Genomic DNA, 27,115 nt, shown 5'->3' on the forward strand with positions numbered 1-27,115 from the left:
GGCGGCTCCGCCGGTCCCCACTTGGTCAGAGAGGGGCGGACAGCGCTCTTGCGGCCCCTCCGGCCTCTGAGCCTAGCTTCCCGAAACCAGCCCGCCGCCCCGCTCCCACAGCGTCCCCGCCACCGGCCTCCGGCGGGAGGGGAGAGCAGGGAAACGGCAGCTGCTCGCCGGCCGGCCTGCCTCGCCGCCTCAACGGGCATGCGCAGCCGCCGGGGCGCATGCGCCTCACGGGCCCCCGCCAGAACGCCGAGCGTGCGCAGAGGCGGCGGCCGGGCGGCGGCCGGGCGGCGGCGGCGGCGGGCGCTGGCGGAGCCCGCGGGTCGGCGGGCGGGGCGGGTCGGCGGCGCGCCCCGCCGCGGCGCAGCCCAGCCCAGCCGAGGCTCCAGCGGCGGCCGAGTGGCGCCGGGGGCCGCCGCGCTACCGAGCCGGCAGCGCCCGGGCCGGCAGAGCCCGAGCCAGGCTGTGCCCCAGTTTGTGTCCAATCAGAGAGTGAAGTGCGTGCACCGAGCGGGGCGGCAATGCGTAAACAAGCCCCGGGAAACTCCTCCGCCCCCCGCTCTCCCCCTCCGCGCCGCTCCCGCCCGCTCCCCGCGCCGCCCCGCAGCCTCCCCCGCCGCCCGCCAACAACTCCGGCGAGGCGCGCGCTCCCGCCACCCAACCGCCACAACCGCCCTCCCCTCCCCCCCCCGCCCGCCCGCCCGCCCGCCTAGCCGGCGCCGCCCGCGCTGCCACACGCACCCCACTCCCGCACACGCCCGCGGGTGCCCGCGGCCTCTCGAGGGGGAAGGTAAGGGGCCCGCCGAGCCGGGCGGGGGCCGCCGGGCGGGCGGCGGAGTGTGGATGCGTGCGAGGGGGTGGGGGGATCATGTGTCATAACAAGTTGTTGAACGTGACATTGCTCTTGAACTGCGCTGCGGCGGCGGCGGCGGGGAGCGGGGCGGCGAGGGGCAGGGGCCGCCGAGTAACTTTCTCCCCCAATTCGCCGCGGAGGAGGGAGCCGGCTGCGGCGCGGGCAGGGCGGCGGTGCTGGCTGCCGGCGGTGCTGGCTGCCGGCGGGGTCCGCGGAACGCGCTCGGGAGAGGCTGGTGCCGCTCGCGATGCTGGCGGCTTCCTGAGGGGGACGGCGCGCAGCGCGGCTGGGTGACGAGGGCTTCGCGTCTGGCTGCTGCGGGAGCCGATTCCACCCCTGCGAGGATCTTTCTAGCAAGGCGCCTGGGCGGCTCGTTAGCGAGGAGCGCGTTCTGGTCCAAAGCGTCTGTTCCTGCGGGTGATTATCCCTGGCTAATGCTCCGTGGCAGTTTGGCTCGCTTCCGTCGTGATTAGCTTGGCTTATTATATAAGATGTCACCGGAGGAGGAGAGGCACAAGTCCTCTGGGTGGCGGGGGGGGGGCGGGCGGGCGGACGGACGCGACACCGGTCCGCCTTGCCCTCCCCGCACCAGGTGCCGGAGCGGAGGGAGCAGCCCTGGCCCGGAGCCGGCGGCCCGGGAAGGGCGGGGAGCTCACCTCGCAGCCCGCCGGTGAAATTACGGCTGCAGCTCGTTTTACACGTGGGTTGGGTGTGTTTCCCAAACGTTGCCTTTGAGCAGAAACAGAACCTGTTTTGGTTCCTCTCCGCATGTTTGATTTCTTCTTTTCTCTCTCCCTTTAAAAAAAAATAATAATAAACCTTTGAGCATAACAAAGTTTAAGAACTTGATTTTTGCTTCCTTTATGTGCATGTTTAGTTAACCGTGATCTGGAGATGATTGAATGAATCATCAGTTCCATGGAATAAATGCAAGTGAATCATCTCTCATACACACACATGCAACTGTGAGGAAGCATAGTTGTTACTGTGGGTAGTGAAAGGTTAGTGTCAGTTTCTGATACGCAATGGGATGTGAGAAGTATAGACGGTGCTCAGAAACCCACCAGGTTTCCCGGGGCTAGTTTGCGAACTGTGAAAGTTTTGAAACACTCAATTGCAGCTTCTCTGGCTCAGCGGTTGAATGGTAACCTCTTTCTGTATCTACTTGCCACCCTTTATTTTAGCCAAATTCTCAAAAGGGAGATGTTAATGGTAAGATTTAAGTAAATGTGTTATTCAAAGTGTGTTAATTTAAAATAAAATTTAAACAAAAACCTGCTAAATGGTATCATACTATGTCCATACCCTGAAGCCAGAGACAGATCCCAGATGCTTTTAATCTGGGATTTGGTTTGTTTAGTTTTGTTAAGCAAAAACAGTTAGTCTATTTTAGAGTGAAAATATATAAATACATATTTGGAAAACAAATTAAGCCAGTTTATTTAATAAACACATTAGAGCTGTACCTAGGTAGACTTCTGTTCCTGATCCTCTTGCCTGTCGCTGTTTTAAATGGGACCGAGGGTGGATCCTACCTATAGTTTTTCTTTCAACTCCCAACTTGGTTCCAAAGTGGAATTTCCATCCTCCACATTTTCTTGACATGTCTATCTCTCCCTATACAGATGCAGAACTATGAATTTTTACAATATTAATTCCTCTTTTTTTCTCAGCATACCTGCCACTGTCGAGAAATGAAGTCACTGTTTACAACAGGGAGGTAGTGCTTGACACATACAAGTACTTGGTTTTACAGTATAAAAGTATGTGAAGATCTTTGTATGTCTTACTGGTAAACCCTTCTGTCTCCTTTGGCATCAGGTATCCTTTAGCTTGCTGCCTGTGTTTTGTACCTCTAGTCATTCTCCAAACAGGAATGGAGGAATAAATTGGTCATGGAAAGGATTGGTTTGGGGAGAAAGGGCATGTTACTGCTTTTTTTTGTCTTGAACTGAGTGCACTGGCACTTCAAAAACAATTTTATAGCATTAATTACAGGATTGGAGCAGATAAGTGTGGGAAAACTGTATTATTTCAGGGTTCATTGTGCAGCTTTTAACACTACTATCAGAAGATTCTGAAGTTATCCAAGATAAGACCACACAGAACTGTGAACACACTGTAATAGAGCTTCTCTTAAGTTAGGTATATTGGGTGCTCAAGTTAAACAGGAAAAAATACTATTTTATTTGTGCATTTAAATCAACAGTCAAATAGCATTCATCCTTTTTTATTTAATTTCCTTGCAAAGAATATAGAAGCATGCAGTGCGTATGGCATTCTGTGCACCCAGACCTCAGCTGAAAGCAGTAAAGCAAATAATACTGCAAGTGGACTCACCACTCTGCTCCAGCCATTTTCCCCTGCTCCATACGTGCTTTAGGCTTCAAAGTAGAAGTGAAAAATTGTAGGTTTCACTTTTAAGCCTTCAGAATGTGCAAAATAAAGTGAGATAAAATGCATTGGTTTAAGGTTGCTTCCATGCAGCTCCATTTTTAGGAACGATAAGCAGATTACTGTAGGACGCACAGCAGAACTTTGAGAACAGCGGAGGGCAATGCAGATAAAAGTGGAGTGTCTGAACTTTGTATCTTGTTTTTTGCTATGTTGGGATACATAGGCTTTGTCCTTAGCATGATAGATTTGTGAACATATATCAAATCTTACACTGCCTTTTATCAAAAAGAAAAAAAGAGATGAAGTTATGATGTTTATTTGAAATGAATAGTACTTTGCTCAAAAACTAGTTCAAGTTATCACCTGCTTTGCAGATTCTGTGCTCTGAAAGACGTGCCAACAGCACCTTCACATGTGGTTCCACCTATCTCAACTGGAAATGAATGGTTAACATCCCAAAGGGGGGGGGGGGGGAGGGGGAATCTTTCCTTTTCAGTTTTTGCTTTAAAGACCCTTTCTAGACAGATGCAGCAGTCCCATGCAAAGTTTTGAACTACTCCTGTAGAAAGACATAGTGCTGGTGTTGAAAAAGAGAATCCTTTTTTCAACTACTGAAAACTTTGCACCAAGTGCACATTGGCCTGGGGGTCATTTGCTCCCCAAATCCTCAGTTAAAAACATTTGTTGCAGTTGTCTGGGAAGCAGTTTACTTTCTATTACTAGTCTCAATATTTAAAATATTAAGAAAATAGTTAGTCAAAGTTGATACTATACCAAGATGTATCTCTTTGTGTATTAGAGTTGCAGCTAATCTGTTCTTGAATGTTGATGGAGAGTGCCTTAGCTATTTCCTACAGTGAAGCTTATTTCCCCGATTATTGTGGTTTTCTCTTTACATTTTCCCAGGAAATGTAGTGCCATGAAAAGTAACAGCTTGACAGACTTTGAGACTGAAGCCCATAATGAGCAGAGCAGGTGTAGCACTGGCAGCAAGCTCCACCATGCTATGACAAGACCGCGTATGTCTAGCTGCATGTGGGAAATACCGGTGTTACTGTCTGTATCTCAATTATTGCTTATAAAATAAAAATTGTCCACTGCCAAGTGTAAGATACTTCTGGAATGAAAGATAGTGTTATTTGAGCACTATGGTCTCATCAGCTGTCACTATTAGTTCTTACACGTGAAACAAATAATTTTGACTAGTTACCTAAAGCTGAAACCATTTATCCCATTATTAGTAGTTGAATTTGTGCATGTCTCGGCAATTTTCCTAGAATCTGGCCAAACTGTTCATTTGCTGCTGTGCATTGGTCATTTCTTTCCTGTTATGGAATAATTTTCTTCCTTTTTTTATCATGGTTTTATATGTGTTTTGAGGTTTGGCTGAAATTAAAAAAATAGCCTGCTAATTTGCCATAATAATCCTATTTTCATAAAAGACCTAACTAGGAAAAGATGAGAAGACTTACTTTCTCAGAAGAGGTTAAAGATGAGACTAAAAGTTATTGGGAGGATGTTCCTTAAGATACTGTTATATTACTGACTAATGCATCGCAAAGAGAGAGGCACCAGGCTTCAAGCAGTTGTGGTCTGTTACGGTTCAAGAACTGCTTTCCCATGTTGAACCTTCACTGGCAGTTGAGTTTGCACTAGCTGTTTTAAAAAGTGTGTACCACATGGGCATTGAGCAATGACTGCTGAAGAACGGGGTATCCACACTGCAGATGGGGTGCCTTTGGTGACCCCTTGTGCACTGCTTCAGTATTGGTTCTTCCACAAGGAGGAAAACCACTTTGTAGTCATACCATTTCTACTCAAAGCAAATTCTTATCAAAAAGAACCCTTCCTACACACTAAATCACTAATGGAGATGTACCAAGAGATAGTGTTGGGACCTAAATGGTGAAGCTGTGTTTTTTTCCTGATTCATGGGTATGAGTCATTCTATGCATATTATTGATGGCAGTGTTACAGATTTATTTTCTGACAAAGATACATTGTTTCTGGCAACTTTCTGGCAGTTTTCTGCTTCCTCAGAAAAATCTATGGCTCTCTGCTTATGGATAGCAGGCAGCTGAATCAGTGAGTACAATCGGATACCAGCAGGGAGGGTTGTAGTTTGTAATTGCTGTAAAATTGCTTGCATCCAGTTTATTATTCCCATCTTCCAAACTCCACCCCGCACGCTTGTTTAGTTTACCTGTTACAGCTTAGTTTTTGTATTATGAGCTCTTAGGGAACACTTTGTCATTCATTCTATATTTGTAAAATTTGCAGCACTTCAGTATCCTGGCTGATTTGGCTTCCAGTCTTTATGGAAATAAGTAATAAATAATAGCTTTCATTTTAGATGTTTTTCCCTGAATCTTTACTGTGTTTCTATCCCAGTGCAAAGAAAAACCGAAACAATTCTTCTGCAGTTTTAATAGAACATGTGTCCAAAGACCAATACTATAAGTAAAATATGACTCCAAATAGACAACAGTACAAATGAAAGAGAATAACAAATCTAAATTCACATTTTTGTGACTCATGTGAAGCTCCATTGAGGGAGACCACGAATACCACCAAGAGCAAAATTAAGCCCTAAGAAAAATAAGAATTCACTTTTGTTTTAACATAGTTCAGCAGGAAAAATCTCACAGGAATTCTCAAATGTGATGAACTTCTGTAAGGGACAGATTGGTTGTAATTTTCATAGTATCTTCTGGTCCTTCTTATAAAATAAATAAATAAAAATTTGTGATTTTCTTGTGTAGCTGAAACACCTTGGGGTACCCTGAGTAGAGGTTTGTTCAGCTGTGGACTTGGAATCACACAGTTCTTTTTGTACCTGAGCTATCCTGGTTCCTGTTGCAGAGGTGTGGAGTTAGAGACCGCTTGTGCTGATTATAGACAGATGAAATTGCTGCAATTGACTTTTTCCATGAGGAACCAAATGCCGTGGTTATAACTTGATGACAGAGAGGCATTTTATCTTCCTCTTGTAATTACAAGGGTGATTTCACATTGGCATTGTATCAGAGTATAGGAAATATATAGATTTTCAATGTAGTGTTACGTGGTACATTTATATTAATTTCTCTTTGTAGTGGTCTTCAAAAGTATTAATGTTCATGGTTTACTTTTTCAGGACTAATATAATTGTTCTGTAGCAGTTTCAGTCAGTACTAATGAATTCCATTTTACCAAACAAAGCAAGAAAATACCCAACTTAGTTTGCAATAACTGTGAACTAGTAGCTGTATGATCATATAGATGATTTTATGACCTTTTATGAGACAGTAATGTATATTACCCAGTGGTGATAGCTGACAAACTAATTTGCAGAAGTAGAATATCTGAGATGTCTCTTTAGAACTATAAAATGGAATATTTTAATATGCATTAACATTTACATTTTTTAAAAGCGTTTCTACCATTATATAAGAAATCAAAGTATTATGTATTCATACAGATAGTGTGGATGTATGAGAACACACTTGGATGAATTCTTATGTTTTCATCTGCCTATAGACATTTCATTTTTGTTTTCAGTCATTTTAAAATGGGGATAATTTATGTAAATAACAGCTTTTTAAAAAAAACCCTAATATAAGACAAGAACATTGGCTGTAACGTGTATTCTGCCCTAGTTGTTTTGTAGCTTTCACTGAGCATCCTAACCTATGAAAAAGTTCCTGTCAGGGAACAGTCTCAATTTCCAGTCTTGGCATTCTCCTAATCACTGCATTTTTCATAGTCTGTGAATTGGTGATGCAGAAAGGAAGTACCTGCAGATTGAAATTACTTGTATGGTCATAATTCCTATTTTAGCTTTGTCAGTACAGTGATAGCGCTTACTGGCCTTGATCAATAGCAGGGTTTGATTCATAAAAGCAGGTCTCCAAGACTCAACACTGAGTCTCCTTAGCAGTTGCTGACGTAATAATACAATGTAAAACTGATGACATGACCTATAACAAGGTATTAATTTCCTGAATCTGAAGCTCAATGTAGAAGAAAAAAAAAACCACTGGAGTTCCTTTCAACAGCAGGAGACTTTGCATTGTGCTTCCTAGTTCTGGTTCTTCTTTTTAACAATACTGGTAAAATATTATTAGCTTATTAATTTAATTTGGATTGGAAAGTCTGTTTATTAGATTATTCCAGTATGTGTTCAAAGTTCCTGAAAGAGAAGTTATCACTTTTATTTGGGACGTAAAATGTGCCAGGATTATCTGTTTACATAAGTTTCCTAGATAGATTTTTTCAGATGACTTTTTGCCTTGTGTTACATCTATTAAAATCTTCGTGTACTAGCAAAGCACATTAAAGTAATAGAATTCAAAACCTAAATATTCTGAAGATAGATTTCAGTGCCAGGTACTACTGATCAGATCTGACAGACAGGTAAGTTCTCTCCACCACAAAAAAGTAGTTGATCTTGAGATAAAAGTCTTGAGTAATTCTTAGAGAAGCATCACCACTAATTAAAGCAAGCACAATTATATTTCTTTCCTCCCTCAAGAAGAAGAATGGAATATGTAACAAACCAGGCTCTTGATTAATTTCGTAATGAAAACACAGTTCTTATTTCAGATGGAAGATCAGCTCTTAAATAGCCAATGTGTGGATTGAATGAAGTTAAAGATGTTTCTTTCTTTCATGGTTTTATAAAATTGTTATTTACTTTTTTGAAGAATCATCAGTACTAGCTGCAGAGACAAAAGATCCTTTATATGATATAAATGATATTTTGACTAAGTACTCTTGGTTGATTCTGGCTGTAGAATTTCCCTGCATACAAAGTGATTTTGAAGAGCTGCCTAATCAAACCAATATTTTTCAGCTTTCCATCTTAACTCTTTTGATATATCATAGATAAAGTAAATGTTCGTGTTTTCATCTCAAATACATATTTACCAAAATTTGCAAGTGTTTTGTGCGGACAGTGATCACAGAATGCAAATGGATTTATTTGAAATAATGTACTCAGTGACAGTTGGTGGCTCACACAGGCAAGTGTTTAAAATCTACTATTGATGTGTAACTTTTGTGTATTCATTGCTGAAAATTTAGAATGTAAATTTACATGGGATTAGTCTACAATTCAAAATTTCCATTAATTGCAGAGGAGCTTTTCCAGCGAATTCACTGTGAAGCTGGATGAAACCAGTGGTGACAAACTTTTAACAGAGGAGTTTGTCTATAACATCTGGATTCTCAAGGTGTAATAGCTGTTATTACGTCAACTAATACAATAGGGAGAACCACACAAGCTATTGGTCATACAAGCCCTTCTTCAGGTCTCAGACAATAGCAGCAAACTTTGAACTAAGAGTATGGTCTCAGAAGACATCTATAGGCACTACTATTGAATAAGGGAAGTGCTGCTACTATCTCTTATGCTGTCTGAGCCCTGGCAAGTCATTGAACCTCCAAATTAAGTTTAGCTAACCCAGCAAGAAACTAATAAAAACAAGTTTTCTGGTGGGCTAGTGTGTTAAATGGATTTACAGATGGATCAACAAGCTCCAGAGTGGTGCTTCCCCTTTTTGGTACAACTGGTTCATTAGATCAGCTCTGCTGTTCAGTTAACTGTAGATTTGGGGAGAGCTGCGAATAGTTGCTTTGAGCTTATTGTAATTATGGCAATCAAATAGCTAATTTGAGGAAAAGTGTGGTTATCACCTGTAAAACAAAGGGGATATTAGTATAGGGAGAAATTGTGAGGTAGTGCCCCATCACAGGCAGAAAGAAAATGGGGCATTACACCAGAACACTGAAGGCTTTAACTGGAGTGTCATCATGCAGTAGAGCCCCTATCTCCAGTAAATCTATCATTTTTGATATCTAGAAAAATCTATGAATCCTCATTTCCAGGTTTGGCTTGGTGATAAGGACTGAGAAGCAAGAGGTGGAGTTTTCTGATGAAAAAAGTTCTCATGGAATTCATTCTGGCACCTAGAGGTCTTGCTAATGTGTGTTTAATTACATTGACAGAAGAACAGCATGAATAGAACAGGGCATGGGTGTGGTTAGGTGTAAAAATTAGATTGTTCTAATTTAGCTATTTTAAGGCTAAAGGGCTAAAATGTTAGGAGCATTCTTATTTTAAGCTGTTGGTGTGACCGTAATTTATCCATTGTAGTGCTTTTCAATTCTGTTCTTAAAAGGTTTTCTCCCCAGCACCCCCTTATTCACTGCACAGTTGTAAAGGGTTTGGGGATTCATCAGTAGTTGTCTGCAGTAGAGTGTAGAATGGGTGTAGAGGAATGCAGGAAGACAAAGAATGGTCTCAGCCTAGGGAAGTTGAATGCCACCTTGGAGGACTAGTTTCTGCCCATCTTGAATGCTAAGTGACTACTTTATGCTGCGTAGGTAATATAGGTCAGAGGTTCACAGATGGCTATTCATTTTTTAGCATTTGTGAGACACATGTAGCCAAATTTGCTGGTGTTCTGACATCACCAGTACAGCTAAAATCATGTGAAACTGAACTGTTTACTGTTAAGAGTCCTGAGTGTCCTGAAAAATTGAACCTTAAAACTTACATCAGGCATATGAAACTAAAGAGTACTTGGGACAGTTTGGACCTAGACTTCTATGTCTCTTGTTTCTGTATCTGTAAATTATGGCTAGCGGTGTTGTCTTGTTGAGTAGGTTATGGAGAAGATTCTTTTTTGACTATTTGGGGAGCATTGAAATACTAGAGGAATGAGTGGGTATGCTTGTGTGTGATATTGAACACATGGGAGTAAAATAAAAAAAAGATCATAACTGCCTTTTATACTAGGTTGTTTGGTAGGAAATATACATTCATACTATTAAAACTGGTGTTACAGTTCACATATGCAAAGGCATAGATTTTTTTCTTCAACTCTTTTGGAGTCTGTAATTTTTACTGAAGTTATACTAATCTCAGAAGGCCCCATCTAGATATGGAGTTCTGTTGAGTTTCATTTCATGGATATGAACCAATAAGAGGCTGGTTTTGCCTAAAGGTTGTGTATTTAGACAAATGAATGTAATAGACAAATTGGGTTCAGGGAGAGGCACTACTCATACAGGTATATTTTTTCCATAATGTACTTTGGTGTGCTGCTTGGAGGTGCAAAGGTGCTATTTTATTCCTTAAACTAAATATGCATTGGGGCACATCTATGTGATTTTAAGCAGGTGTAAGCTCCTGCTGCCTGACGTTGAAGAAACTGAGAAGGTATCTGCCTATGGTTACCGTAATATCAAGACAGAGTATATTAGCTGTGGCTCAGTGCCATGGTAACACCAGAATATGGTTCCTAGTCGGCTTACAACACAGACATACCTCACTGCTTTTCTTGTCATTAAAACAAACAAGATTCATTAAAAATACTTTATTAAAACAAAACCCTGTTTTTTAGGAAGCTGTGACAATGATCTTATGGATGAGTTCTGAATATGGTATTTGCAGTAAGAGACAGGCATAGTTTAGGAAAGAACTAGTGTTAACTGTAGAATAATAGAGAGCAGCCCACAATACTTAAAGCTGGACAATGCAGAACCTTCTTTTATACCTCAGTGAGCGGGATCTTATTGATCCTGCTTATTGGAGTGGGTGAGATTTACCTTGTTCACAGCAATAAACCTACACATTCCTTGAAAGTGGCGACTGACAATTAAACGTTAATTCCTGTGCTTTCCTACCAGTAAGCATAAACATTGCTGAGCATGCTGTTTTGATAGATATCTCAGGAGCTTGTGCTGCAGGAGCTCTTTGTAGGTCAAACTAGATCTGACAACGTAGTGTGGTATTGCTCTAAAAGTGAGTGGTAAAATGTTGGCATTAATGATTGTGACTATTCAGTCAGATATCTGACAGGGTTGTTACATGAAGTGTTACATTGTGTCCCATTTGTTAATTTAGCTGCTAAACTATAGTACCTTTTCTTTTTATTCACTCATTTCTATGTATCTTGTGGGCTGCACAGGTTTTAAATAGTGGCTAAAAAACCCGACACTCCATCATTGCTCATTTTATCATATTATCAGGAGCAACACTCACTTGGAAGTCACCAGCTCTGCATGAATCAGTCCCTGGACCTATACCAAATACAGGAAAGCAGTGATTCCATATAAGCTATATAGCTAATCAGGGCAGGGAGTTCCAACTGCTGACTGTGCAGTTGCTGCTCTTGTCCCACCATGTACCAAAATTAAACAGTGTAGTATACCCAGAAACAGAGCATAGAGCAGGAGCTCCAGAACTTTTTGAGTGCTACTAACATAGAAAGAAAACTCTACAATAGAATAGTTGCTTTAGCAGCTTGTACTTTTTTGGGGACCATGCACAGATGCAGGAGGAGATGTTTAGGCTGTATTCCTTCCCTAGAGGAAAGGCAGTAGATCAGGTCTTTGCAGGATACCAGTTTGAAGTACCTTCATAGTTAGAAAGTCCCCGCAGGAGTGAATTGCATTGCAGTTATCTGCACAAGAGGCTACTGGGCTTAACGACTGAGAGTAATTTTCAAAGTTGTTTTCCTGTGAGCAAGTAGGTGCTAAATATTTTCAGTTTGGGGGGCTGGAGCTGCTGTCTATGTAAAAATATGGGGTTTAGGTCTTATGCTTGTGCTTTTCTCTGCAACACTTCTGTTTCTGAGTTAGCAAGGTTTTATATTCAGGGTTTTGTTTTTTCATTGTTTCTTTTTTTTTTTTCCCTTGTGTGTTCCTGCTTATCTCACAAGCACAAGGAACTGATCAAAACTCCAGGTAGAAGATAAATTTCAGAATAAGAAGAAACTTGCATACACTGGAAAAATCACAGAAGGATTGTGGAGAAGAATCTAGAGTACAAGTTCTGGTATGAAATTCTAAATATTTTCCTTGGAATTCAGGTCACTGTCTGCTCTGGAAGACAAAGCTCACTTAGTATAGAGTATAGCATGTAAAATAGTTCTACTGAGCCTATGCTGGCCAGGCAAAGATAACTTCTTACCAGAAAAACTATGCTTAAATGGGTTCAGACGAGCATAGTTCCTACTCTGTTGTACATGGTATCTGCTAAGATATTTTTCATGCTTCATCCAAATGCTGAAGTGTCTTATGTGTAAGAAAACTTGTTTGTATGAAAACTAGCCACAAAGTCAGGACAACTTTGTAGTACTAGATTTTTTTGCCACTGTTAAAAAAGTTTTGAGTATGATTTTTTTTCGTCCTTAAAATATCAGAAGGAAAACCATATGTAAATACTCTTGAGATGCATTCTTACATCTCCACAATATGAAGTTAAAAGGAAATTCATTTTCTTAATACTGAAGATATTGAAATCTTCCCCGCATTTAAATAACACTGTATCAGTATTCACTTAGAAAATACTTTGGTCTGTTTCTGACTCCGTATTTCCACTGAAGGCACAGGCAAGCATTCCTGCTAATTTAAGGGGCCACAATTTGAATCCTTTATACTTATTGTGGAAATTCTGAATTTAGACCTGTGAATTTGCACGAAGCAAGAAAAAAATGGTCTTTCCCTTGAAATCAGATTATGTTTAAAACTCAAGAAAGCCTATTTAAATGTAGAAAACCTTAATTGCTCTTTTTTCACTCCTGTAGCATTAAATTTGCATTTTTTTGACTAGTAATTATTTCTAGAATTTGGCTATGTAAAAGCTCATCAGGCTAAAACCAGGTATACTTGCATTACAAGTTGACTGGCTGGAATCAGTCACCTAATCCTAGAGAAATGGCTTGATTATTTTAGTCTTATGTAGATGGACTTACTGGTACAATTTCAAAAGCTTTCTCTTTGTAAGTGCAAGACGGAAGACTGGAAGCTTGCCATGTATGTTTTCTAGGCCCATATCCTAGGTGCTGTTATGTAAAAACACGCATTTAGTGCCCACTGAACTGAAATTCAAGTTATGATCTCACTGTTGCTAAGTACCAACTTCAGCTGATATAAAATGCTGCAGCTAGAAGTTTGTTAGTTCTATGGTCAGGGTAACCAGAACAAAGGACAGGGAGCAGAGAGAGGAGAAACTCATTACAGAAGTAGTATAACTAGATGACACAAAACCTTGAATAAGGACCAGTGCATCAGCAGAAGTGAAATGGAGATATAATCTGACAATATTCTTAAGGTAATATAATCGTGATTTCCCTACAATAGACATTTGATTCAAATGTTAGACTGGAGTACAGCTTAACTGTGAATCAAAAAAGCATCACAAAGTAGATGGAAGCCAAAGAATGCATATAGGGGGGCTAGGCATTCATATCATACCAACTCTCTCCTCACTTGAAACTGCAGAAATAAGTATGTGCTGTTTAGGTGTTCATGAGGGAAACAGCAGAAAAAAACCCATGAGCATAATTCTAAAATTGATATATTCCATATAAATGTAATTAAGCTCCCTGGCATTAGATGAGTTCAAATAGAAGTCTCATACATTTCCATGGGCATATTCCAGATCTCTCAAAGATCTGAGATAATAAAATAGAAGAATAGGATAAATAGCAAAAGAGAAATCACTATGTAGAAACTATTTGTAGGTTCTATTTACAGAGTGCCTTATTCTTCCCTCACAAAGCACAGACTTCTAAAAGAGTTTTGAAGGGTCATGGTATAATCAGCTGCCAGTGTCAAGGGGAGACAAAAGAATGAAGGTAGTCTTGGATGAATGGACAAGGGGAATATCAAGCAGTTGTCAAATTACATTGCTTCTGTGGTTGTTAATGCTGTGATCACTACTGAAATACTGAGCTTGGTTCTGGCAATTGCACTTCAAGGAGGATGCAGAAAAATTGAAAAGGGTATATAGAAGACCTAAAAGAATGATACAGGACTTGGGACACATGCTTTATCATGAAAGACTGGAGGCACACAGCTTAGTAAAAATAAAGCTAAGGTGGCACTTCCAGCCAGTAATCAAGCCATCCCTTAATATTATCTTTGGTAAACTAAATGGAAACATTTGAGATAAAGTAACTGATATTCAAAAACAGATTGTTCAGTCTTGCAGATTAAAAGAAAATCAAATTACTGTAGCTTAGCAAATGAGGTAATAAAAACCAGACTAATTCAGATTACAATTAAGGATTTTTTAATTTTTTTTAATTTTTTTTTTTACTGATTGGAACTACTAATGATTGTGGTAGGTTCCTTGTCGCTGGTAATCTTGAAAATTAAGAAGGATGATTTAGTCAAAGTAATCTGTTGAACTTCAGGTGGGAATTAATACAAGTGAGTCCTATGGTCTGTGGGGTTTTTTTAATGCAGCTCAGACTAGATGATCACAGTGGTCTTTTTTGACTTAATATGTATTACAGTAAAGGTTGTGCAGTCAGTCTTTAACATTTGGAAGTTTAATTATACACAGGCCTGGCAGAGAATGTTCTGCATGTGATTACCCAAAATTCTCCAGAATTCAGATTGCTAATTCCGTAAAAGCAGAATAGAGGGACACGTATATCGAGAAGGCAATAGGATGCTATTAGACAGATGACATGTTTTCAAGAAGAGCATTCAAGAAGAGCATATCCAGTGTGGTTTGTCAGCACACTATAAAGGCATGACAGGGTCCCTTGTAAAATACCTGGCTATTTGAATTTTACGTGACCTTTTATCTTCCTTTGTGGTGGGTAGTATTCAAAAAGTATATGGAAAGTAAAGCAACAGCTAGCCCTGTAGCTCTGCAAAAGATAGCCCTTGGATACAAGGGAGAGCTATGTACTGTATTTGCATAACATGTTGATCTCAAATTAGGTTAGATATCTGCTTGGCCATTTGGTTTTCTGTAAAAATACTATTCTCTATTTGTTCTGTGTTAAACCCTTCTCCATTTATATTTTTATGTTCTTTAAAAATAAACGTAGAAAAGATGTGTTGTTTTAACAACTGATAAAAGCAAACTAGCTAAGGTGCAGAATGGTCCAAGATCAGCGTTCCAGAAGAGTTCTTTCTGAAAGAAGAAAGCCAGACTTGTGTGAATGCCTTGTATTTATTTTTCAAACAATAAGGTTAGAGAAAAATAAATATTGTGTGGAAGTGTATGCCCCAGCTTCCCTAAGGTAACACAAGGGTGTATGTTGTGTAAATAGAACTAACAGATGCTTAAGAATCCAAAGAAGTCAGGATTCCTATCTTTCAGGCTTTTTCTTTTCATTTTGCAGATTTTTTCATACCACTGCTAGAGAATAAATATTTTGTAATAATTGATAAACATCCTTGTTAATAACCACATTCTTTAAGTCACCTTTGTACTATATTCCAGTGGTATCCAAGAAAGAGCTTTGCGTCAGATGTACAGTAATCTTTAAGCCCCTGTAAGAGATACTCAGTTTGCTATAACAAGTAGATTACACTAGTTCTGCACTACGGTGTGGATAGCATTTTTCATATGTGTGACAGTGATGCAGTGTTTATTTTAAGAGTCAAAAGCCACAGGTTCAAATCCCCCTAAAGTCAATAGGAAAAATTGCTTGCAACAACTTCTAACTTATAGCCCGTATATTTTGATTTCTATTTTACCCATAAAATTTCTATATGAAAATCTACTGCTAAGTGGTTTTTTATTTTTGATGTAATACAGCATTTTCATGCTCAATTAGAGGACATTAAGAATATTCGGTTATACAAAGGGTACTTTACTATGAATGCAGTAAAAGTAACAAGTATCAGTGACATGGCACCCCAAAATACTATCATCTGTAGCTAGTATATTCCCATTCTAGAAAAAAAGTCAATATCTTGATATAAATATCTATCTGTTATGCGATCGTGTCATTATTCTGTATGGCTTCTTACACCACGTTTATTGCCATATAAATGAAACATCTTCCAGCAGTGTATTAAACTATGTGCCTATCATCTGTCACATGCTTTTAACACATCCTCTCCCCAAGGAGAGACGCATGTGCAGTAGATGGCCATGTTTTGGTAGACTTTTTGTGTTTATTTTGGGGCAAGTATGTTGAAAGCATTTATGTTGACAACACATAATCAATGTATAATGTTACACAAAATTATTCTCATATAGCTAGCTGATTGACCTATAGGCAAACTACAGACTGAGCTGGATAATGCCTGGGTAAGTAGTTCATCTGGCACCCAGTCCACTCCCACATTCTTTCCATTGCTCAGAGGTGTTGGTCATGTCATACAATGCACATCTGTATCTGGCCATGGAGAAACGGGACAGCATACATCTGGTTGTAACACAAATACAGGCTTAGTCATGTCACAAGTGTGCATAAATCCTCAATACCTACTCACACATCAGTGGACAACACAACAGAAACATTGGACGTTACTAATTTTGTTGATTATGTTATTTTTGTGGGTTAACCCCGATAGGTAGCTAAGCACCATGAGCAGCTCGCTCACTCACTCCCCAACCCTGTATGGGACAGGGGAAGAGTAAAGGAAGAGTAAAAGCAAGAAAACTTGAGGGTTGAGATAAAAAAAAACAAACACGTTTAATAAGTGAAGAATAAGTGGAAGGTGAGGGAAAGGAGAGAAAACAAAACAAGTGAGGCAAAGGCAATCACTCTTTACCTCCCACAGGCAGACTGATACCCGGCCAGTTCCAACCAAAAGACAGCTATCCTCCCTAAACCCCTCTCTTTTCCCTTTTTATGGCTAAGCATGATGTTATATGGCATGGAATATCTCTTTGATTAGTTCAGGTCATCTGCCTGGTTGTGTCCTGTCCCAATCTATGTGTACCCCCCAATCTTCATTGCATTTGGTAGTGAGAGAGAAGGCCTTGAAGGTGTGCAAACTGTTCAGCAATAGCTAGAACATTTGTGTGTTATCAGCATTGTTTTGGTAACAAATCTAAAACACAGCACCATATGAGCTGCTATGAAGAAAGTTAACTCTATCCTAGCCAGGCCCAGTACAGTTATTTAGCAGGACGACCTAGGAAGTGTTTTGAGACTTAAACTATAAAAAGCTATATATAGCATCTGAATAACAAAATATTTGTCAGGAAGGAAGATGACAGTCTTTTATAGATATCCTTAGTACTTTTGAACACTTTTTATAGTTCTCATGGTGGCGGAGATGATGAGTATTTCTAACTCGGACTGAGAAGGGAATCCACCCATCAGAGATATTCAAGGTACATATTTAAGCAGCGGGTCCCACTGAAGTTGCTCAAGACTTGAATGGATTGACAAATAAAAATATAGGTTTGTCTTGGACACAAATTTGTACTTAGGTCAATAAGTTGTCCATTTCATTCCTTTTACTGCAGAAAACAGACTATTTATACAGTTGTGTGCATTGCATAATGCTCAACTTTCTCACACTGGAGTGTTTATTTTCTTGTGCAGGAGTCTTTTGGTTGTTTTGCCTAAATGTCTTATGTTTCCACCTACTCCTGTCTAACATAATGCATTCCTTTTATAGAGAAATGAGATCTGAAAGATCATATTTGGCATTAGTCACTAGTGAAACTGAAGTTTTTGCTGGAATCTACTAAGAGTTTTGCAGGTTTACTAGCATTGCTGGTTTGGGAATGGAGCAAAAATGTTGCTGTTATTTTTGTTGATGTGGAGTCTGTAAGGATGTAGGCAGTCTAGCATTCCTCATGTGAGCAGTTTTCTTCTGATAACAATGTTACATGAAAACCTTATTCTTTCCTCATCTCTGCTCACATGTCATTAGTGAAATGAGTCACTGACTCCACTGTGAAGAGTTCACTCAAATGCTTATGAAGTATGGAAGTACTTCAGACAGAGTAGAAGGTACTTATAGTATATAACCATCCTGGGTTCAGGAGGTGTGAGGAAGGGACTAGAAAAAAGAATGGAAATTTGGCATTTTCATATCAGCAGTTTCTGCCTGTGCAGTGGTCATCACAACCTAACCAAAGATAACAAAACATCCATGGGATTATAATGCAAACTTTGTGGATTCAAGACTAAGAGGTGTAATAGAGCAGAAGACCAGAGGACCATTTCAGTTCCTAATAGCATCCACATGCTTCCAGCACATTTTTATCAGATAATGTAATGCTGCTATTTTCTCACATAGGAATGCTTACAGGAGTTAGAAGGAGTGACACTTTGTTCTATCAATGCAGAGCTATCAATGCACTGTGGACACCGGTGGTATCCTTTATTTGACATCTTCCCTCCTAGTTACTAGGAGATTGTGGTACTTGTGCATGTGTGGAATAAAAGTAGTTTACAAGTACACTTCTAACCATGCTGCAAAGAACTCAATGTTATCTTTAAACCTTGCTGCAGCGTATAATACATGTGTGCTTGAATCTGTAATAACATTATTTTGGTTGCAAACAAAAATACTTTCAGTTAATTACAAATATAAAGTGAGACAGTATTTCTGTTTCAGTGATTGATAATATTAACTGCTGCTTTGGAAATTAGTGTAACTGTGCATTTTTATTTCCTTTTTAATAATGAATGTGTAGCTGTAAAACACTCTATCAATACTAGATGTGTATTAACCAACAACCTCTTCGTCACAGCAGAGGTAAAAGTACATTTAATTACATCATAGACACATAAAAATAATTTGTTTCAGGAAGTCATGGAGGTATTGTGTGGGATCAGGCTGTGCAAACAGTGATATTCACATTCATGAGATGTTTGTTAATATGAAAAAGAAAGATGAGTTGATGGGTCTGATTCTTTGTCATCTTAAATGGTCATTTACTCTTGCTTAAAACTGAATGCAAAAATGCAATTAATGCACAATGTTCTGTTTCACTCCCATTTTGCAAGTGTATAAAATTATGTATCTATAAATACACAGACACATACTATATAAGGTATGAAATTCTGAAGAATCCAGCTTTTTATCTTCAAATATTTTAGTTTGCAAAATGTTATACTTGCCTCCATATGCTGAAAATTTGAAACCTACCTTTTAATTCCTTACCAATCCTGTTGTAAAACTAACTGCAGATATCTTGATTATTTTCAGGAGCTAGTATCAATAGCAGTATGTAGGTTAAGTGTTCAATATGGCTATTTTTTTTCAAATAAAATCACCTCAGAGATTAGATGTCTGGTTTAAATGCACGTCAAATGAACATTCAGGTGAAGAATAATGTTATGATTAACACATTGTATTGGAATTTGAGAGTTGGAAGTTTAATTCCTAGGCAGTCATGTCTCTGTGTGGCTGACATCAGAAATTTATTGGAAAACCAGCTAGAAATATTTTAATTTTTGTGTAGAACAGGCTCAGTAATGCATCCTTTTCTTCCGACAGTTTAGATTGGAGACTCTTTAGATCAGATGGACTCTGAAAAGATATGTTCCCACTGCAGCTGAAGACCTATTAGCTGAATGGATATATTTGCACTAAGTATAATCTAGCCAGCTTTGTTAAATAGCAGTAAAAATAGTGTCAGGTGTTTCAGTAAATGGGACCCAGCTTACCCTGGACCCTTGTGTGGCTGGGTTATGCTGAGGTACATTCTCTATGTTCACTTCCATAATTACTGGAGTTAACTAGATTAAAGAGTAGATCTGCTTTTCCCTTTAAAAAAAAAAAATTGTTTTATTTTGATCAGCTTTTGTTTTACTCCTTTACTAAATTCTGCAGTCAACCTTTAGATTTACTTCTGATTTATTCTCCTGTAGAAGCAAGCTTTTCCCTTCCTCTATCTTCCCCTGGCCCTCCCTGCCCCATAATACACAGATTCTTCCTTTACCCACAGAAGACCAGAAGGCATGCCTCTGTGGCTTCTTTGCTCAACAAAGCTGTTTTGCTGGGGAATACTAGTTGACAGTTGCCCCAGAATTTCCAAGAAGTATGATTTTCCTTGGTGAATTAACAAAAACAAGAAATAAACATAATTAAAGCTTGAGTCAATACAGATTTACACAGATTTCCCTAGGGCTGGATAGTGGTAATACATAGCCCAGACCCTTTTCCAGCATGAATTACCCACTTCTAAAATTACATTCTCCTCTATGACAATTGGGCTATAGGTGTTCAAAAGCCAAGTAGTGCACTGAATAAAAAACTTAGTTGATTTGAGTAGAATTCTATACTATGAAAGGACATATTCTGCCGTTTGAGATTGTTGAGTTTTCCTCTTCAAGAAGGATGTAGGCTCCTTTTACATAAGTAACATGGAGTAACACCTCTACCCCAAAGCTATAATATTTTGAAAACACAATTATTTTTCTGGAAGCTAAAAGGTAAATTTGCTCATCAGATTTTGAGTTAAAATTTGGTGCCTCTAAGAAATGTAGCAACCTGTAAAAGCAGAGGAATGCAGAACAGACAAGAGAAAGGGAAAAACTTGAATGAAGGGAAAGAAGAAGGAAGTTGGGACATGCAAAGCAGCTATTAACCCAGTTTAACAGGACTGTGTATTTTGCTGTTATGCACTATTCCAGCAAGCTTACTATAATGGTAGTTCTGTCCTTAAATTATGTAGCATGTACAGTAGCTTCTTCATTATTTGAAGGTTTTAGACACATCATGGAGCAAATGGGAATGGACACAGAGCTGATGTGTAATATAATGATACCGATCTGTGATGGTTTCTAGGAAAACCCAGTAGCTTTTGTTTAGTTTACATTATGGTGCTCACCACAGTGGATCCCATAAGATAATGAAGACAAGGAGGTGACAGAGCCAGTGCATGCTTGGGTGCATCCCTAGTATCCATGCTGCACACTCACAAGGGACCAATGTCATGGCTGTGAGACAAGACTGCAGCATTCACCATGGCATACACCTCTGATACAGCTCAGACTCAACTGAAATTACTAACACTTTCTGTTCACAAGTAGCCTAGAACTGCATGTAGTGAGCATATTCCAAACCTATTGAGTAATTCTGCTTAGTATTTCACAGAATCCCAGAATCATTGAGGTTGGAAAGGATCTCTGGAGGTCATCTATTCCACTGTCCCTGGTTAAAGCAGGGTCAACCAGAGCAGGTTGCTCAGGACCTTATCCAGTTGAATTTTGAAAATCTCGAAGGATGGAGACTCCACAACCTCTCTGGGCAAAAATTTCCAGTGTTCAACTAACCTCTGTCATGAAATGGAGTGGTTTCAGCAAATTACTGGGATTCCAGTAGCACTGGTACCATTTCACATGAGTTACAATTCATATAAGGAAGGCTCCAAGGCTGTCAGAGAATGACTTAAGATTCAGACACGGGATGTTCCAAGGCTGTCAGGAGAGGACTGAGATATGTCCCATGGTCGTCAAGAAATGACTAATTATCTCTACTCCCATCCCCAGCCTCCGCCAAGCAACAGGAGTCCTTGGTACAGTCAGTGCAGCTTCCTGTCTTAGCCATACAAGAGTTCCTGATACGGTCAAGGGACTCTTAACTGCGCAACTCATTACACTTATGCTAAGGCCTAGCGAGACTTCCCAAGTTCATAGATCAGCCCAGAGAGGGGGAAGAAACACACCACCAATCTACCCTGTGACAAAAGTCAACCCATCTCTCTCTCACAGAGTGGTGGTGTGGTCGCCTCTTGCCTCTGTGCCTACAAACAGAGCAATGCCATGTTCCAGTTGTAATTTGAGGGAAATTCTTTGTAGGTCTGCTTAATTCTAAATGTTTGACAGATATAATTAAGCAATATTATATATGTGAGGAGGTTTTTGTAACAGTGATATTTGTCTGACTGTTCTCCACATTCTAATATATAGAGCAATGTTTTACAACTACCATAATATAACAGAAATGAGCAAAATTATTATAGGATGTAACATTTGATTTAAAGTTCCTGTCGCTATCTGTGACCATCCAAACAAGGTATCCCCTCAGTGATGTTCTCCATCTTTCTGTACTCTTTCCAGGATATGGTGTATCTTTTCTGCATCATGATTGACAGTAATTAGGGGGTTTTGTCCATTGTCCTGAATTCATTTTAGCAATTGATTCAGGTCATTATGTTGCAATAGTTTTCTCACCAATGTAAGATGTATTCCAATGGGGGTAGGTAGTAAGTCGTGATATGATGTGTAGTTTGATTGTAGCAATTAGTAAGTTGTGACAGGAGCTGAACAGTTAAAATTGCATCCCACAGTTCTGGTAAAATTACAAATACAGGTATTTGAGTGATGATATATCTCCATGGTGGTGTTGTCTGTAAGCATAGAATCACAAAGGGTTCTCATACAAACACATCAATTTCCAGCATATATAAGCACAGTTTCATGGGTTTCATCAGGATGTATTTCAAAATGATAAACATTTTGTTAAGTGTCAAGACAAATGTCTTGAGCATTAATGGTATTACCTTCACAAATGAATTCCTGTTGTTCCCGTACAATGCATGCATCAACATCAGTAGTCTGCCATTTGTTTCTGTTTTGTTGGGCCCATACTCTGTGTTCCAATGGATAGAGTATAGTTCCATGGTGATTTAATCCCAGCGCAATGACTGGGTATATGGTGTATACCGAAGCATTGCGTATTGTCAAAACAAAAACTGTGGCTTTACTGTTGGCATAGTCAAAAGTGAAATTGATTAGATGCCACCAAGATTGGAATTCTCTTTCAAATTTAGTTACATTTTCCCAAATTATCTTTTGAATTTCAGTGGGTAAGATGTCTTCATCGCCTTCCATTATAATTGCTGCCACAGTAGATTGTATCCACAACTGGGCGTGGATGCAGCTAAGAGCTAGAGAAACATTATTTTGGGTTGTACCCAATGCATTGGTATCCTAAATCCTTCTATGTATAATGTCTCCCATTTTCATGTATCCTTTAGGTATGTTTTGGTTTTATGTATCACCAAAGTAGCAAGGTTCAGGTTTGTTTTATCTTTTGGTGTTATTCCAATACTTCCAGTATAATTTAGTAGGGCATGGTCCCAAGGGTCTCGTGTCTGGAGTGAAGGGATTACACTTATCCCAATTAAGAGAACAATTGAAATTAAACTGGGGACATATTGCCATTGTTGTTGTTGCCATTGATACAGATTCATTTTCTCATGAAATAGAAAAGAAAGAGAAGTTTCATTGGGGAAGGCCAAACAAGTTACCCCTTTTATGATGCAGGATAAATCCACCTAGTACTGATTCTGTGTTTTGCACCACTGCTGTCAGTAGCTTCCCAAGCAAGCGGGTCATGAGGTTTATTTAGATTCATAGGCACAGTTCCAATTTGTGGCAGATTCACCATAACAGGTTGTCCTGGCTGTAACATTGTGGGACATTTTCTCTCATGAGAAGGGGGAGAATCAGGTTCAGCTTCTGCAAAGAATGCTCGGCTTACTGGGCTCCCAGTGGGCTCATACTGATTATTCAGTTGGTGAAGTACTTTTTAAAATCGAGTGTCCCACTGGGCCTCATGTGGCTTAAGGCTCTTTTTCAGCAGACCATTGGCTCTTTTATTATCCCATTTGATTGAGTATAATAGGGGGTGTGAAATACCCATTGAGTTGCTTCCTGTTTAGCCCACTCTTGCACCTTTTCACACTAGGAGTGTGAGCCATTATCACTTTGGATTATATCGGGAGTAGGTAGATTTGATTTAGCATGTCATGATCCACAGCTGCGGATACAGGAACATTAAGAGGGCCCTGTTCATGCACCACCTAGATACAGGCAGCTTTTGTAATAGCTGTAGAGAGCTCATCCAAGGATTTCATAGGCATTAACAGAGGTTCTCCTCTCTCTAATATACCTATTCTGCCATCCCAGTATGCCACTCTTACTTGTTATTGAGTGGGGATTGTCTGGGGGTTCAGGTCCAGCATTTGGAAAGACACCAGGTCCTCAGAATCCATTGCCTTCACCACCATCGAGTAAGATTCTCTGTCTCCCTGTTAGACATACTCGCCATACGTATTGTTTCAGTTTCCCCTGGGTTATGGCTGTAGTGTTCTTGCAAATCTGAATTGGATCAAATGGGGTTGTTTTTTGGGTACAATCTCCTGCTCTACCCTGAGGTCCAGTGGTTCCTTCTTTTTTTATAATGGGCCTGGCCTCATACTCAGGGGGATCTAAAGGAGACAGAGGATTATTTCGCCTTGCATAGCTATTATCAGGGTCATCCCATATGTTCCCATCCCATTCTTCAGGGGATACAATTAGTTTCCTAATTTGCACAATGTCAGGGAGATGGGAAACTTGCATAAGCATCATTTCAACCCTTTTTTCCAACTTTTTTTTTCTCCTTTTTCTGTTTCTGCAGCTGCTCGGTTTTCAAGGTTAGTATTAATTCAGCTGCTTTCCTGCCTTTGATATCATACCTCAGATGTTGTCTTTCCCTATTTATGTTATTCCTTTCCTGAAGAGTGGCTTCTAAGCAGGTGCCTAACATTTTGCAAATAATTCCCTTTCCTTTTCCATTCTTTATATTGCCCCTGACTTCCCAAGTTCATAGATCAGCCGAGAGAGGGGGAAGAAATGCACAACCTCACAGTAAAATCCTTTTTTTCCTGATGTTTAAATGGAATTTCCTGTGTTTCAATATGTGTCCATTGCCTCTTGTCCTTCCACTGTGCACCACCGAGAAGACTTTTGCTCAGTGTTCTTTACTCCTCCCTCCATCCTCCATCAAGAATTTATAGTCAATGGTAAGATCTTCCTTAAGCCTTCTTTCCTGCAGGTTAAACACTCCCAACTGTCTCAGTCTGTCCTCATGTGACAGACGTCAATCCTCCAGTCGTCTTTGTGGCCCTTCATTAAACTGTCTCCAATATGTCCATGTCTCTTTTGCTGGGGAATCCACAACTGGACACAGCATTCCAGATGTGTTGCACCACCTATCTTGACCTGGTGGTAATACTCTTCATAATCCAGCCCAGGTGGCTGTTGGCCTTCTTTACTGCAAGGGTGCATTGCAGGCTCGTGTTTAATTTCATGTCCACCAGGACACCCAGCTCCTCCACTGCAAACCCGCTTTTGAGCCCATCAGTCTCCAGCATGTACTCACGCAGGGACTATTCCTTGCAATGCAAGACTTTGCATTTCCCTTTGTTGAACTTCGTAAGAGTCCTGTAGGCCCATTTCTCAAGCCTTTTGTGATCCCTGTGAGTGCTGGCACAACCATCTGGTGTATTAACTACTCCTCTCAGTTCTGCATCATCTGAAAAATTGCTGACTATGCACTCTGTCCCATCACCAGGTCATTAATGATGACGTTAAGCAGTACCGGTCCCACTATCAACCCTTGGGGTACTCCAGTAGTGACTGACCTCCAGCTGGACTTTGTGTTGCTGATCATAACCTTTTAAGACTGGCAGTTCCGCCAATTTTCAGTCCACCTCATTGTCTGTTTGTCTAGTCCAGCCCCTCTATTCAAAGCAGGGTCAACTAGACAAATTGCCAAGGATGGAGATTCCACAGCCTCATCCAGCAAACAATTCCAGCATTTGTCCACCATTAGAGTGGATTTTTTTTCCTTGAGTTTAAATGGGATTTCCCATGTTTCAATTTGTGTCTGCTGCCTCTTGTCCCATCACTAGACAATATTGAGAAGTCTCTCGCTCTGTCTTATTTACTTCCCCCATCAGGTATTTATACACATTGATAAGACACACACCCCCCCCCCCCCCGGAGCAAGGCTAAACAACCTCAGTTCTCTCAGCCTCTTCTCATATGACAGATGTTCCAATCCCTTAATCATCTTAGTGGCTTTTCAAGCACTTCGTATGATAAAATTGTAAACAGAGGGAGAAAATCATGTGGTAGAGTAGCAGTTACCTTTCACTATTTATTGTCAATATTTGTATCTTGTCTGATTAATGTTACTGTATTCTGTGGCTTTGAAGAAGAGACACTTATCAAAGAAATAGGAATCTTCATCATCTTTTGTCTATGCTAAATAAATTACTTGCAGTATTCTTGTAAGCAGTTACAATTTTATTATTCTTTGGGCACTAAATACCATTTAAACTGGCTGCCGTTTACATCAGTGCCAGTGGTTTGGACAATAACATCAGTGAATGGTTGTGTTCATAGTGAGGATGTTTGCTCTAAAATTAATAAAATTGACCTTGTTACTAAGTAAAAATTACGTTTTTAAAGATTTGGACAGGTGGTCCTAGACTCCAGACAAACTATGGAGCTACTTTTTCCTTCATCAAAAAAGTGACTGTAATCTATCTATACAGCAAAACTCTATACTTTCAATTTCTCTTCTTTATAATAATCTTTGGTATGTGGTTTTGTTAGCACCACCTTAATTGTACCAAAAATTGTAGTTTTCAGGGATATTATTGAGTCTCTCTGTACTAAAATGCATTAGTTTGTCCTTACTGAATGGGGGACACTAACACAAAACAGAATCATAGAATCATAGGATGGTTTGGGTTGGAAGGGACCTTAAAGATCATCTAGTTCCAACCCCCCTGCCATGGGCAGGGACACCTTCCACTAGACCAGGTTGCTCAAGGCCCCATCCAGCCTGGCCTTGAACACTTCCAGGGATGGGGCATCCACAACCTCTCTGGGCAACCTGTTCCAGTGTCTCACTACCCTCACACTAAAGAATTTCTTCCTAATATCTAACCTAAATCTACCCTCTTTCAGTTTAAAGCCATTACCCCATGTCCTATCATTACATGCCCTGTCACTACTAGTACCTCTCTGGCTTTCCTGTAGGCCCCCTTTAGGTACTGGAAGGCCACTATAAGGTCTCCCTGGAGCCTTCTCTTCTCCAGGCTGAACAACCCCAACTGTGTCAGCCTGTCTTCATAGGAGAGGTGCTCCAGCCCTCTGGTCATCTTCATAGCCCTCCTCTGGACTCACTCCAACAGGTCTATGTACTTCTTATGTTTGGATTATTATCCTATTAAAAATAGGATTATTAGGAAGCAGTTTCAATAGCTCACCTTCAGGGTTTTCAACTGTTCTTGCATTTTTGACACTATTTTTACACTATTCACTGATATTTTTAATAAAAAAAAAGGTCAAGGCTATTGCTTCACTGGTA

At 40.1% G+C, this 27,115-nt stretch overlaps 1 protein-coding gene across 3 annotated transcripts in view; it reads left to right on the forward strand.

Annotated features, from left to right (window-relative positions):
- The first annotated feature begins 407 nt into the window (after nucleotides 1-407).
- PCGF5 (polycomb group ring finger 5) overlaps nucleotides 408-27,115 on the forward strand; it is a 76,095-nt gene continuing 49,387 nt past the window's right edge. Inside the window, exons 1-2 of one of the 3 annotated variants that reach the window (XM_069796599.1) lie at nucleotides 408-787; nucleotides 11,956-12,071. The gene's annotated coding sequence lies outside the window, so the exon portion shown is untranslated. The remainder of the gene's footprint in view (nucleotides 788-11,955; nucleotides 12,072-27,115) is intronic. The other 2 variants (XM_069796598.1, XM_069796601.1) reach the window with 2 other exon arrangements.

Source organism: Haliaeetus albicilla, chromosome 11, assembly GCF_947461875.1.
Source record: "Haliaeetus albicilla chromosome 11, bHalAlb1.1, whole genome shotgun sequence".
Taxonomy (NCBI): Eukaryota; Metazoa; Chordata; class Aves; order Accipitriformes; family Accipitridae; genus Haliaeetus; species Haliaeetus albicilla.